This window comes from Oncorhynchus gorbuscha, linkage group LG04 (genome assembly GCF_021184085.1).
Source record: "Oncorhynchus gorbuscha isolate QuinsamMale2020 ecotype Even-year linkage group LG04, OgorEven_v1.0, whole genome shotgun sequence".
NCBI classification, from domain to species: domain Eukaryota; kingdom Metazoa; phylum Chordata; class Actinopteri; order Salmoniformes; family Salmonidae; genus Oncorhynchus; species Oncorhynchus gorbuscha.
This window is the reverse complement of record NC_060176.1, coordinates 52,190,399-52,203,013: the sequence shown is the minus strand read 5'-3', so window position 1 is coordinate 52,203,013 and position 12,615 is coordinate 52,190,399. Positions and strand designations below refer to the sequence as shown.

Genomic DNA, 12,615 nt, shown 5'->3' with positions numbered 1-12,615 from the left:
CAATGGGTTTTGAGAAGGAAGTGAAGCGAGGAGTATTCAATTGAGATTCTCCCTAGAATTTTCTTTGTCAAGGATCTTCTCTGTTGACTGTAAAATTACTTTCATGGTTGACCTCAATCAAACAGAAAAGATGCTTTCTACACGGACAAAATCAACACGACTATTTATGCAAATCAAACATTATGAAATAAGGCCACATGTTTTTAAAATCACTTCCATTTTGTTTGATTGCTTCTATTACATTTCGAATAAAATATTTTATAAGACATTGAAATGCATTCTTTATATTTTGAAATATTTATTTCAAAACAACACTTTTTTATGCAAATAAAAGGTTGTGAAAGTAAGCCAGACCTTTTTAGAATAGTTTGCATTTTGTTGAATGTTTCTATGACAATCCATGAAAAAGTTATTGCAAACAAGAGATTTAAATGCATTTTTTAAAATGATTTGATGTATTTATATCAAATCAACACACATTTTTATGTAAATGAAAGGTTGTTTAAGTAGGCCAGTGGTGTCATTACACCAATTATATTGCAAATGAATCGTCTGTTGCAAAAGAAACCATTTACTCCAAACCCCGTTGAGCTCCCTTTTGTTTTTTAAACGGATGTCAGAGTTCACTCATGTCTCTTTAAAAAGAAAAGCAGCAGGAAGAAGTTGGAAGGAACCCTGCGGACTTCACTTCACTAGACCACAGAATAATCAACTTTTTAGATGTGCAGCTTGTGCCCAACACTTCGTAGACTATTCAAGTTGGAATGGCAACAATTGAGCTGTTATAGAACGATGGCAACGAGTGGAAACCATACAATTAAAATGAACTACAACTTCCGTTTAAGAACCCAACATTTTTTACGTCACGTTTTGCAACTGATGGAACGTTTTGCATTAGAATCGGTGTAATGAATCATTAGCATTTTGCAATTAGCATTTTGTTTAATGTTCTATGACAATCTGTGAAAAAGTTATTGGAACAAGATATTTAAAAGCATTTTTTTATGATTAGATGCATTTCTATCAAATCAACACTTTACTTTTCATGCAAATCAAAGGTTGTGAAAGCGGGCCTTTTAGAATAATTAGCATTTTGTTTAATGTCTCTAAAACAATCTATGAAAAGGTTATTGCAGATAATATAATTATATGCATTTTAAATAATTTTGCGAATGTTTGTTGAATGTTGAATATAAAACTAATTTTACATCGGTGAAGAACTGTGGAAGAGCATCAGCTTTTTAATCTGAGGTTCCAGGGTTCAAGTCCCTGTTCGGGCTGGACTTTTCCCAATTTAACAATAGATTATAGATTTTGTTATGGTACGTTTCATGAAATATACGTAATTTAGCCTACAGTTTCCCACAGACAGCCAATGATGTGAATTCAACCTATGAATGAGAATGCACAGCACAACATACATCTTTCAGACTTTTTGAAGGCTGAAGCACAGAGTTTCTAAATAGAAAGAGGTGCAACCTCACAAGACTTCCAGGAACGCTTGGGAAGCAGACCAAGACTGTGTTTGGGGTTAGACAAGTCTAATGGGAGAATTTATATATTCTTCCTTATAGTTGTTAATTTTCTCGAAATCTAAAGGCAAAAACCACTTAGTCGTAGGCTTATGTTGTTTGTTCCTGAACTGGCCGAATGGCAGAGCTATCCTTCAGCACCACAAGTTGGTTGAACTTTAATATCATTGCACGATTCTGGCGCTGTCCTTTCAGCAACACGAAGGGCACTCCAATTGCTTAACTTAAACACAACCAAGATCTGTTGCCTATGCCTTATAGTCCTACTCATCACTTACAATTATTATTACAAATCTTTAACCCTCATCGAATATTCAAAAAAGGATTACAATAATGAGATGCATCCACCAATCCAAAGAAAGGATAGGCGGGAGCTAGACAGCCCGCTGTGCCTCTTTGTGGACAATGACTCCCATTATTAGGGTTCGAATCCAGGCTGCTTCACATCCGGCCGTGATTGGGAGTCGCATAGGGTGGCACACAATTTGACCAGCATTGTCCAGGTTTGGAAGGAGAAGGCCGTCATTGTAAATAAGAAGTTGTTCTTAAAACTGACTTGCCTGGTTTAAAAAAAACACAAACAAACTATATTGTCAGTACAGTATATCCATAATCTTTGCCAATACAATACATCAGTAATCCAGGGTTTATATACCTCATTGGTCAGTACAAACTTTGAGGAAATGATGACATCATTGAATCTTTATTTTGTGCTACAATAGATTCACTCCAATCTATCCATTCCTATGGAGGACTGCTCCTTCTAGGGATAGCCAATATGGCCGACCAGTGGCTTCAAAGCCTCTCAATGGCCAATACATAGCATCAGCAATACAGGGTTTTTATAATGTACGTCATTGGTGTGCACTGCGGAGGCCCGTCAGAGGCTTGATCACTTTGGCCAATCAGAACGTTGAAACACTGCAGCATGAAGTTTACTAAGGATGGCAAGTTCACAAATTCTGATTTGTGAGCTTCAAAACTGAAGAAGATGTGGACAAGTCACTGAAGCATTTCAATAAAAGATTTGTGGACACGGCCAGAGTAACGTTGAGACAGTTAGCCATCCAGACTTCTTTGTACAAGTTAGATGGATAGATAGCCAACCACAGATTCTATACCAACATTCAATTAATTGTGATTCACTTGCCTGACAGATCACGCCATGGTCCTCTCCATATCTGCCTGGCAGATACATATGGATGGAGTGTAAGATGGCTCAAATGCACAGTGTTGAATTTTTTCTTGTCTTCCTTGACATTGATGTTCTGTTTAATCTTGTTTCTGTTTTATCTTGTGTGTGTGTATGTGTTAGCTGGAGGGTGACAAGGCTTTCCAGGAGTTTGTGTCGGTGCATCATAACTGCAGCCAGTTGCCTACCTGGGCCAATGACTCTCTGCTCCAATCAGCAGCCCCCGAGACTGGCCAGGGGAGGAGTCAGGAGAAGAAGAAGAAGCCTGATTACCTCAACTTTGAGTCAGACGAGAAGAAGAAGGATGAGGAGTAAGATGAGGAAGAAGACCAGGTTAGGTACACATGCCTACATAGACCCTTTGTTTGACAGATGCTGGTAAATGTGTGTGTGTAAACAGTGTGTTTTCATTGTCGGGTGCTAATAAAGAGGCTCTGAAGTCTGGCCTGTCTGATATAGAGTACCTGTGGCACAGACGGGGTACTGCGGTGGATGAAGATGATGATGAGGAAGATGAGCCTGCCCCTATGCAGCAGACAGACAGTGCCTATGAGAGTGGGGATAGAGATGGTATCCAGAGGGCCAAAGCACCAGTCCCTTCACTGGATAAAAGCCAGGGCAAACTTAGCAAGCCTGTCAAACAGCAGGAGGTTGGGCAAATGCCTAACCTTTAACACCTAGCATTTGACCTGCACCCTTGATCCACAAACCTTGGGACTGTAGATTTTAAACTGAAATCCTACCTTCATTGAACTGATGGAGGATAGCACTTAAAACGGCATATTGTGTATCATTCTGACAGTGAAATTAGGGTTGAGAGTTTTCATTGCCATATCCCCTTTGGTAATGTGTGTGTGTGTCCCTATCTCTCTGTGCCCCATAGACTGAATTCACAGTGAAACTGCGAGAATGTCCCTTCAACGTCAAAGAGGTGAGTGTGTGTTGCTTGATGTGGAGTTCAGAGGTGGGGAAAGGGTATATTTATGTGTGACGTCTTTGGTTGTTTATGTGATATAAACAGCAACAAGTGCGAGAGTTCATGACTACTCTGAAGCCTGCAGCCATTCAAATCATCAAGAATGCCACCGGCAACAAAACTGAGTATATGTATGTGGATCTGCGCTCAGAAGAGGAGGTGAAAAAGTCTCTGAAGAATAACAAAGATTACATGGGTGAGAATCAGACTGTGTGTGTGTGTGTGTGTGTGTGTGTGTGTGTGTGTGTGTGTGTGTGTGTGTGTGTGTGTGTGTGTGTGTGTGTGTGTGTGTGTGTGTGTGTGTGTGTGTGTGTGTGTGTGTGTGTGTGTGTGTGTGTGTGTGTGTGTGTGTGTGTGTGTGTGTGCACGTTCGTAATCCTCACTGAGAATAAAAAGTTATGTACTGTTTGTGTTTGTCCGAAAGGTTGCTCTATATTGAGGTGTTTCTGACAAGTGTGACGGGCAGGTGGAGAGGTGGGAGAAAGGGAGATTCACCAGGGAGCTGAAAGAAGATGAAGAAGAAGACAGGAAGACTCTTCACAAGGAACCTGCCCTAAACCTGCACAGAAGAGGAGCTCCAAGACTTCTTCACAAAGCATGGTATGTACAAACGCGCACATATTGTAACGATTGTCGCCTGTAGAAGAGGACCAAAGTGCAGCGTGGTACGTATTCATAATAATTTTAATTAAGATGAATACTCGAACAAACCGACAAAAAAACACTTCTGCAAGGTGCAACAAAAACACTAAACAGAAAATAACTACCCACACCCATAGTGGGAAAACAGGCTGCTTAAGTATGGTTCTCAATCAGAGACAACGATTGCCAGCTGCCTCTGATTGGGAACCATACCAGGCCAAACACATATAAATAGATAACTTAGAACAAAAACATAGAATGCCCACCCCAACTCACCCCCTGACCAAACTAAAACAGAGACATAAAAAAGGAACTAAGGTCAGGATGTGACACATATACTGTATCAAATCAAATCACATGAGCCGAATACAGGTGTAGGTAGACCTTACAGTGAAATGCTTACTTACAAGCCCTTAACTAACAATGCAGTTTTAAGAAAAATATCTAAAGAAAAATAAGAAATAAAAGTAACAAAAATGTAAAGACCAGTAGTAAAATAACAATAGCGAGGCTATATACAGGGGGTACCGGTACAGAGTCAATGTGCGGGGGCACCGGTTAGTCGAGGTAATTGAGGTAATTTATACATGTAGGTTATTAAAGTGACTTATGCATTGATAATAACAGAGAGTAGAAGCAATGTAAAATAGTGTGGGGGGGGGGGGGTGCAATGCAAATAGTCTGGGGAACCATTTCATTAGATGTTCAGTAGTCTTATGGCTTGGGGGTGGAAGCTGTTTAGAAGCCTCTTGGGCCTAGACTTGGCGCTCCGGTATGACTTGGCGTTCCGGTAGCAGAGGGAACAGTCTATGACTAGTGTGGCTGGTGTCTTTGACCATTTTTAAGGCCTTCCTCTGACACCGTCTGGTATAGAGGTCCTGGATGGCAGGAAGCTTGGCCCCAGTGATGTACTGGGCCGTATGCACTACCCTTTGTAGTGCCTTGAGGTCGAAGGCCGAGCAGTTGCCATATAAGGCAGTGATGCAACCAGTCAGGATGCTCTCGATGGTGCAGCTGTAGAACTTTTTGAGGATCTGAGGACCCATGCCAAATCTTTTCAGTCTCCTGAGGGGGAATAGGTTTTGTCGTGCCCTCTTCACGACTGTCTTGGTGTGCTTGGACCATAGTTAGTTTGTTGGTGATGTGGACACCAAGGAACTTGAAGCTATCAACCTGCTTCACTGCAGCCCCGTCGATGAGAATGGGTGCGTGTTCGGTCCTCCTTTTCCTGTAGTCCACAATCATCTCCTTAGTCTTGTACAGGTTGAGGGAGAGGTTGTTGTCCTGGCACCACACGGCCAGGTCTCTGACCTCCTCCCTATATGCTGTCTCGTCATTGTTAGTGATCAGTCCTACCACTATTGTGTCATCGGCAAAATTAATGATGGTATTGGAGTCGTGCCTGGCCGTGCAGTCATGAGTGAACAGGGAGTACAGGAGGGGACTGAGCACGCACCCCTGAGGGGCCCCCGTGTTGAGGATCAGCGTGGCAGATGTGTTGTTACCTACCCTTACCACCTGGGGGCGGCCCATCAGGAAGTCCAGGATCCAGTTGCAGAGGGAGGTGTTTAGTCCCAGGGTCCTTAGCTTAGTGATGATCTGTGAGGGCACTATGGTGTTGATCACTGAGCTGTAGTCAATGAATAGCATTCTCACATAGGTGTTCCTTTTGTCCAGGTGTGAAAGGGCAGTGTGGAGTGCAATAGAGATTGCATCATCTGTGGATCTGTTGGGGTGGTATGCAAATTGCAATGAGTCTAGGGTTCATGGGATAATGGTGTTGATGTGAGCCATGATCAGCCTTTCAAAGCATTTCATGGCTACAGACGTGAGTAGTCCTTTAGGCAGATTACCTTAGTGTTCTTGGGCACAGGGACTATGGTGGTCTGCTTGAAACATGTTGGTATTACAGACTCAGACATTGAGAGGTTGAAAATGTTAGTGAAGACACCTGTCAGTTGGTCAGCGCGTGCTCGGTGTACATGTCCTGGTAATCAGTCTGGCCCTGCGGACTTGTGAATGTTGCCCTGTTTAAAGGTCTTACTCACATCGGCCGCGGAGATCGTGCTCACATAGTCGCCCGGAACAGCTGATGCTCTCATGCATGTTTCAGTCATTTAAGTCATTTAGCTCGTCTGGCAGGCTCGTGTCACTGGGCAGCTCTCGGCTGTGCTTCCCTTTGTAGTCCGTAATAGTTTGCAAGCCCTGCCACATCCGACTAGCGTCAGAGCCGGTGTAGTACAATTCGATCTTAGTCCTGTATTGACGCTTTTGCCAGGACCCGGTTACGAACCCGGGTCTCCGGAGTGAGAAACAGTCACTCAACCAACTGAGCCACGAATAGTCGGCAGAACCCAGAAGATGAGGCAGACACAGCAGTACTTGAGACGGTGTATTTAATTAAGTAAAAAGTGAAGTTCTTCAGGAACACATGTAACTCCACAACCTCAAAAGGAATCCTACAAGAACAAAGGTAATCCTCCAAGACAAAAAAGGTAAATCCACAAGGTGGAAGGTAAAGCACAAAAAGCCTCAAAAGCTACTCAAAAAATAAACAAACAAGAACAAAAAAACAGAATTCCACAAGAGAGTCCACCGGGATCAACAAGAGTTTTCAGAGTACTAGGGCTGGGTGCTAACATACAAACACAGAGCAAAGAACAGAGGAAAACAAAGGGTTTAAATACAATCAGGGGAAACGAGGCACAGGTGCAAATAATAATGGGGATCAAGGGAAAGCAAAAGGTCAAAAGGCACAATGGGGGCATCTAGTGACCAAAAACAAGAACAACCCTGGCCAAATCCTGACAGCTTTGCCTGTTTGATAGTTCGTCAGAGGGCAAGGCGGGATTTTTTCATAAACTTAAGAGTCCCACTCCTTGAAAGCGGCAGCTCTACCCTTTAGCTCAGCTCAGATGTTGCCTGTAATTCATGGCTTCTGGTTGGGGTATGTACGTACAGTCACTGTGGGGACAACGTCATCGATGCACTTATTGATGAAGCCAGTGACTGATGTGGTGTACTCCTCAATGCCATCGGAAGAATCCCGGAACATATTCCAGTTTGTGCTAGCAAAACATTCCTGTAGCTTAGCATCTGCTTCATTTGATCACTTTTTTAACCATGTGAAAAAAAAGTATGTAATTAACAGCCAATGTTTACTTTTTTATTTGGGGCTAAAGCAGTCAAAAAAACATTCTAACAGTATTTCTGATTGTCTTCTAAACTCAAGATCACATACTTTTAATGTGGGGCTATGACAGTCAAATGCAAATTAGTCTGACTTGTCTAATGCCGCGTTCAGAACACATGACTGTCAAAAGGCCGCAGTTGACTGTTGCACTTGTATCGTTCCAATTCAAGTGCAACGTTTAAGTGCGGCCTTTTCCTACGATCTAAGGGCATTCTCTAGTTGAATTTCATCTTTAAGATTTCAAAAATGTTCTTTTACATTTTGAAAGGTTAACCACATTACAATGATTTTGAGATACACAGAAGATATATAACATTTTTGGGGGGGTGGAAATTTGTCTGCGACCCCGTTTTCATACCCTTAGTTTGGGAACCGCTGGAGTAGACACCCAAAGACTTTCCTAGCAAGTCAGGTTGTGATCAGGGTAGAACTCCTTACCCAAATACATGTGTATGTATATTCACTAAGTGTTCTCTCCCTCAGCTGGTCATATCTGGAAGTGACCACTAGCGGGCACTATAATGATAGCATCCAAGTGTACGCTGCCGGGGCCGTTGAAGCTGCAGTCAGCTCTGAGGTAAGGTAGAGAGACAGTCAACCTAACCCTGCTGGGGTAGTGGGGTCTAAGGTCATGTTCCCTTGCTCAGACATTGTTGACATTGCTGACAAATAACAGATCTTACAAACATTAGAGCAGTCTGCTGCCCAACGGCACAATCGATGACACAGCAACCATTGGTTGATCCATGCAACATCTGAACATGGGAACAAGACCCAAATCTATAGTTCAGCTATTTGTGTGTTTGTGTCATAGCTGATCTATAAGCACTGGATGAACACACTTATGGGGTACTGCAGTCCATTTACATTTGAGTCAGGATTCTGTCACAGACTGAAGGATTACATCACCACCAACCTGCAGTGGGTCACACTGTCCCTACTGGCACCAGGTATTTGCTGAGTCTGTGTCAGCCAATGTGCTAAATCACCAAGTATCTACTCCTTTTTCTCTGTGTCTAAACAGTAAATAAATTACTAGAGTGGATCATTCAGTACACACTTGGGATCTAATAAGAACGCCTTTAGTAGAGGACGTTTTGTATTTAGACTTTCTCTCGCTTAGGTGTGGTTGGTGTTGCTGCAGCTGAAAGGTCTGAAAGAAGGCTACAATGATCAGCTGTCATTTCCCAGAGGCCCTTTCACTCTCAACCCCTTCGGCTTCCTGTAAGTGTGGTCTGTGACCTCTGATGGGTTAGAGTTCCCCCATAGAAAATGATAGAGGACTCTAGTGCCCAAAAGCCATTTTAGCATGGGCAGCGCCATTCAGGACTTAGTAGTCAACTGGGTAGTCAACTGGGTGGGACTTAATTCCATCACATAATTCCATCCAGGTCATCAGGAGGGGTCAGCCAATGAATAATACTTGTGAGCAAACATTCCATAACTGCAGGTGGCAGTAAATCGCCAATCTTAGCTTTATCTGTTCAAACAACACACTGCAAGTGGCATGCACCCTTTCAGTTTGTTTACAAACTCTTAGAAGTAGTAGAAGAAGAAAATTGACTACTTCAAAATGGAAATGGCCTCAATGGTCCTGCCCGTCCACTCACAGACTGCATAATTGGACAGATACAAAGAAGAGTCCTCTATCATTCTCTATGAGATCAGCGCAGCAGTGAGTTTCTGTAAGCACCCCTGATTTTAATCACCAAGAGTACCCATCTCAGGAATAATGTGAGGGGTTCCAATGGGGATTTTTTTTAGGGTGAGCTAAATCAAGTGCACCTTGCTATACAGCTATGACCAAAACCCCTATTTTTCTGTGGCTATCCCATAGAGAATGATAGAGGCATCTAGTGGCCAAAAGGCCATTTTAGCATGGCCAGAGCTATTGAGAGCTTCCGCCATTTTAATGTAGTCAACTTAGTGGGACTTCCAACTTCATTGGCTGATCCCTCCTGGTGACGCTGCTGGAGTCATGTGCAACCAGGTCATCAGGAGCGATCAGCCAATCGTAACAAATAAGAACATGTACTACTTCAAAATGGAGATGGCCTCAATGGCACTGCCCATGCTGTCTCTGTGGGCTATTCAGACTTTTCCAGATGGGAGGAGGCCTGGTGGATCTTGAGGGGGACCTAAACAAATCTAGCCAATCACGGACACTGGGCTCCGGCTCCTGCTCCGCCCTCATCAAGCTATTGCCTGGCAACAAGGATCTGCTGGTGTCTCATGATACCTGGAACATTTACCAGGCCATGCTGCGCATCTTAAAGAAGTACCAGTTCGCCTACCGTGTCTCTCCTACAGGTAACCTTTGACCCCTAGATCTCTCATAAGGATAAGTTAACTTTGCCTACAGTGTCTCCTAATGTCCCCCCTTTCCCCCCTAACACACACTCTTAATGAAGCACTCCTGGAAACTCTGCTTGTGAACACTGGGAAAGTTATGTGGTTCAGAGTTCTATATTTTATGGTTCTGAGTTTGATTTCTGTGTTCTGTTGTTCTCAGACAGTGATCCGATCCCTGGCGCAACCCAGGCCTTCTCCTCCTACCCAGGGTCCATTTTCCATGTGTGTGTGTAGTATTTATTTTTAAAAGATTTCCCTCCACAGGTTACCTTGGAGATAAGCATCGACAACAGTAACCCCGCCCTCTGGAAATTTGTTCAACCAACCGGAGCAGTGATGGAGTGGCTGAGGAACATCGTAGCCAATAGGCTGGCTGCATCCGGGAAGGAGTGGGCAGAGATTTTCTGCAAACACAACAGGTAGACATGTCTCTCTGCAGGCCATCTGGGCGGCATTTTCTTTTTCTTCCTGTAGACTCTCATTGACCTATTGACCCTGTCAGTTCAGAGCTGGAGATCCGAAAACAAACCCTCAACAAGATATTAACTGTCCATTTAAAGGACACTAGGAGATGAAGAGTGAACAAACTATCCCTTTAAAGAATTAAGTAAAGTAAAAATAACATCGAGTGGTCAGGTGACCTGATTGAGATTTTTTTTTCGGGGAGGAGCAGAGTTAAGTCAATTCTGTACTGAGTTGCAAATTTCTCTTTATATACAATTCGATTCTTGAAATTGGCCTCCCCCAAAAGTAGCAGAATTTGATTTAAATTTGAATGAAAGGAAGTAGAATTTAATTCAATGAAATTAAAATGGCTTATTTATTCTACACATCATCATAGTTGTAACAGTTTTCTTCCGTTGAAGGAGAGGAGGACCAAAATGCAGCGTGGTTAGAGTTCAACATGTTTAATAAAGACCATAAACGTGAACACTACAACATACCAAAACAACAAATGTGAAAAACCAAAACAGTCCTATCTGGTGCATAGACACAAAGACACAAAGACAGAAGACAGGAAACAACCACCCACAAAACCTAACACAAAACAGGCTACCTAAATATGGTTCCCAATCAGAGACAAATGACTAACACCTGCCTCTGATTGAGAACCATATCAGGCCAAACATAGAAATGGGAAAACTAGAAACACAACATAGAATGCCCACTCAGCTCACATCCTGACCAACACTAAAACAAAGAAAACACAAAAGAACTATGGTCAGAACGTGCCAATAGTAATGTTTATTTTGACAAAATGTATGGTTACCAATACCATGTAGCATAAGGTTGAAACATTTAATTTTTAAAACTCATTTTCCTAAAACAATTTTAAATAATTACACTGGTCTGGAAATATTCTAAGATTGTGTTGTGTGTTATCTTTAATAATCTTAATTCCCTTAATGTTTTTATATTTTTGAAGAAAAAAAACATCTCACGACAAAGAAAAATATTGTTTGACATCTTTGAGTTATAATCAAACTAATATTTGAAATTGTGTATTATTTGCATGAATAAGTGGAATATGTCAAATTAATGAGCCTTTCATGTTTCACATCTGAGTTTAATTGGTTTTAATTCAATTCTACTTCCTTCAATTCAAACTCAATTCAAATTCTTCATTCTGTGGCGTGGGTTGGGGCAAATTCATATATTGAATTCAATTCCTACATTCGAATTGACCCCAACTCTGCTGGGAAGGCAGGCGTGGGACTTATCAGTGACGCCGACTCAGGCCAAAGTCCCCAGAAATCAAAGGTTACTAATGTTGATTTGTAGGGTTAGAGTTAGGGCTATTTAATCTGTCTTCTACAGCTTATCTCAGTCTCTGAGATGTTTTACTTCTCTAGCCAATCTCTAGCATATCTATATATAGTCTGTCGGTTAACAGCCTCTGTTTACTCACCAGAGGGGAGTTACACTGGAACCTAAAATACTAACTAGTGTCTCATCAATCATCACAAATGGCCTCAATACAGACCCCCAGACCACGTAGAATGTCTACCTTTGGAATCAATGCATTCCCTCACTTGTAGGTATCTGTGCGTGTGTTATGTATAATAACCAGTGGATGATAGTGGAATACAGGCATTTCACTCCGGGGATGACAGAGACCAAGGAGCAGCTGTTTACTGTATTGGAGCAGCTCCCGTAAGAGTCAACACACACACGGGTGGCCACGATACCAGTGTTAAGGTACTAGGAATGAAAAGAAACAAAACCCTAATTCATTTCTTGATGAAAACAGTCCTCATGTTGTTATCCAGAGTCACATTTGTTTACTTTGCAAGCTATATCACACATATATTTTTTAGATAAAGTAGGGTTTTAAAGGACCATAAAGTAACATTTGTTTTGCCAAAAGAAAATCCGGTATCGTAGTACTGCGATCCTGGTATCGCTACAACCCAAGGACACACACACATTGGAGAAAGGTTTTGTGTGTTCTTCCTGCTGTGGTGAGCGGGCTATTTATCAATAACAGCAATAAGTGTGGGCTACGGGCAGCTGAACGAAAATTGAGGAAAACTAAACTTCAGGAGGACCTATCATCCTTTCACTCCCTCCTCTCTCCTCTCTATGACATCCTGCGACTAGTAAGGTCTGGCCGACAGAACAACCTGCACACTCGACATGTTCCCCTCCTCCCTTCTCCAGACCATCTCTGGAGATCTTCTCCTGTGCCTCACATCCATCATCAACTCATCCCTGACTACTGGCTGAG

At 42.4% G+C, this 12,615-nt stretch overlaps 1 pseudogene; it reads left to right on the top strand.

Moving 5' to 3' along the window:
- The first annotated feature begins 2 nt into the window (after positions 1-2).
- LOC124032999 lies at positions 3-12,045 on the top strand (annotated as a pseudogene).
- The last annotated feature ends 570 nt before the right edge of the window (positions 12,046-12,615 follow it).